Raw genomic sequence first — 2,448 nt, 5'->3', positions numbered from 1 at the left:
AGGCACCGGTGAGATTCGAACTCACGATCTCCTGTTTACTAGACAGGCGCTTTAACCAACTAAGCCACGGCGCCGCATGAACGGCTCCGACTCCCTCACGGCTCCGACTTCCTCAGATTCCGGTTTCTGATGGGGTGCTGTGCCAGAACGAGATGACTCATTTATTTAGATCTGATTACGATGCCACGCACGAGCTTTCAACCTTCCCTAGCTTCAAGGCCCCAAGGTTACCGCGTATGTACCTGTTCTGTTCCTAGTGTCTATCGGGGATGTTGCTCAACGCTTACACGGGGCTTTCCATTGTTTCAAACGCGACACTTGCACTTCTCCAGCGAAGCTCTTTAAGCTGTCAGTAACCTGTGCTCCATGGTAAAAAGCTATCATCATCATGAACCGGCACGCGCTCTCTCCGTTCTCTTTACAGCGAAGCTGTTTAAGCTATCGGTAACCTGTGCTCCGTCGTGCAAAACTCCTCAGGTGGGTATGCGCCACAGGAATTGGGCAGGCCCCACTACCGTATACAGAAGGTGCGAGTGTCAAACGAAAACGAACGCCTGAAACGAGGGAAAGAGAAAGAAGAAATGGAAAATAAAAAGAAAGAAAGCGATAGAAAGAAAGATAAAGACATAGAAAGAGAGAGAAAGAAACAGAGAGATCAAGAAAAGAGAGATCAACACAGAAAGATAAATAAACAGAAACAAAGAAACAGACTGAGAGAGATATAGAAAGATAGGACCTAGGAAGAGAACAATATATAGAAAGAACATGAAAAAGAGATAGAAAAAACAGAGAGCAAGACAGAAAGATAAATAAAGAGAAACAAAGAAACAGACTGAGAGAGATATAGAAAGATAGAAGGACATAGAAAGAGAAAAATATATAGAAAGAACATGAAAAAGAGATAGAAAAAACAGAGAGCGAGACAGAAAGATAAAAAAAGAGGAACAAAGAAACAGACTGAGAGAGATATAGAAAGATAGAAGGACATAGAAAGAGAAAAATATATAGAAAGAACGTGAAAAAGAGATAGAAAAAACAGAGAGCGATACAGAAAGATAAATAAAGAGAAACAAAGAAACAGACTGAGAGAGATATCGAAAGATAGAAGGACATAGAAAGAGAAAAATATATAGAAAGAACACGAAAAAGAGATAGAAAAAACAGAGAGCAAGACAGAAAGATAAATAAAGAGAAACAAAGAAACAGACTGAGAGAGATATAGAAAGATAGAAGGACATAGAAAGAGAAAAATATATAGAAAGAACATGAAAAAGAGATAGAAAAAACAGAGAGCGAGACAGAAAGATAAAAAAAGAGGAACAAAGAAACAGACTGAGAGAGATATAGAAAGATAGAAGGACATAGAAAGAGAAAAATATATAGAAAGAACATGAAAAAGAGATAGAAAAAACAGAGAGCAAGACAGAAAGATAAATAAAGAGAAACAAAGAAACAGACTGAGAGAGATATAGAAAGATAGAAGGACATAGAAAGTGAAAAATATATAGAAAGAACATGAAAAAGAGATAGAAAAAACAGAGAGCAAGACAGAAAGATAAATAAAGAGGAACAAAGAAACAGACTGAGAGAGATATAGAAAGATAGAAGGACATAGAAAGTGAAAAATATATAGAAAGAACATGAAAAAGAGATAGAAAAAACAGAGAGCAAGACAGAAAGATAAATAAAGAGAAACAAAGAAACAGACTGAGAGAGATATAGAAAGATAGAAGGACATAGAAAGTGAAAAATATATAGAAAGAACATGAAAAAGAGATAGAAAAAACAGAGAGCAAGACAGAAAGATAAATAAAGAGGAACAAAGAAACAGACTGAGAGAGATATAGAAAGATAGAAGGACATAGAAAGTGAAAAATATATAGAAAGAACATGAAAAAGAGATAGAAAAACAGAGAGCAAGACAGAAAGATAAATAAAGAGGAACAAAGAAACAGACTGAGAGAGATATAGAAAGATAGAAGGACATAGAAAGTGAAACATATATAGAAAGAAACAGACACGAAAAAGGGTTAGAAAAAACACAGAGCATGACAGAAAGATAAATAAAGAGAAACAAGGAAATAGAGAGAAAGAAGCAAAGAGAGAGAGCGAAAGAGATAGAAAGAGAGAGTCATATAGAAAGAAACAGACGCGAAAAAGCGATAGAAAAGAGAGAGAGCCAGACAGAAAAAAGAAAGAAAGAGAGAAATAAAAAGAACACAGAAAGAGAGGAAGACGCACAGAGAGAGTGAAAGAAAAAGGGAAGGAAGAGAAATAAAGATAGAAAGAGCAAGAAATATAAAGAAATAGACAGAGATAAAGAAAGGAATAGAAAGGAAGAAATAGAAAGAAAGAGATACAAAAAGAGATACAAGAAACAGAGAGAAACAGAAAGAAACAGAAAAAAGAGAAAAAGAAATCCACCCAGCTGCGCTTTTCCTTCAGGCT

General features: G+C 35.9%; 1 non-coding gene across 1 annotated transcript; it reads right to left on the bottom strand.

Annotated features, from left to right (window-relative positions):
• Trnat-agu (transfer RNA threonine (anticodon AGU)) lies at positions 1-74 on the bottom strand. Its single transcript has one exon. It is a non-coding gene; the product is annotated as a tRNA-Thr (tRNA).
• Positions 75-2,448: the final 2,374 nt, after the last annotated feature.

Source organism: Rhipicephalus sanguineus, chromosome 1 (assembly GCF_013339695.2).
Source record: "Rhipicephalus sanguineus isolate Rsan-2018 chromosome 1, BIME_Rsan_1.4, whole genome shotgun sequence".
Taxonomy (NCBI): Eukaryota; Metazoa; Arthropoda; class Arachnida; order Ixodida; family Ixodidae; genus Rhipicephalus; species Rhipicephalus sanguineus.
The sequence above is the reverse complement of the archived record's forward strand: the minus strand, read 5'-3'. Positions and strand labels throughout refer to the sequence as shown.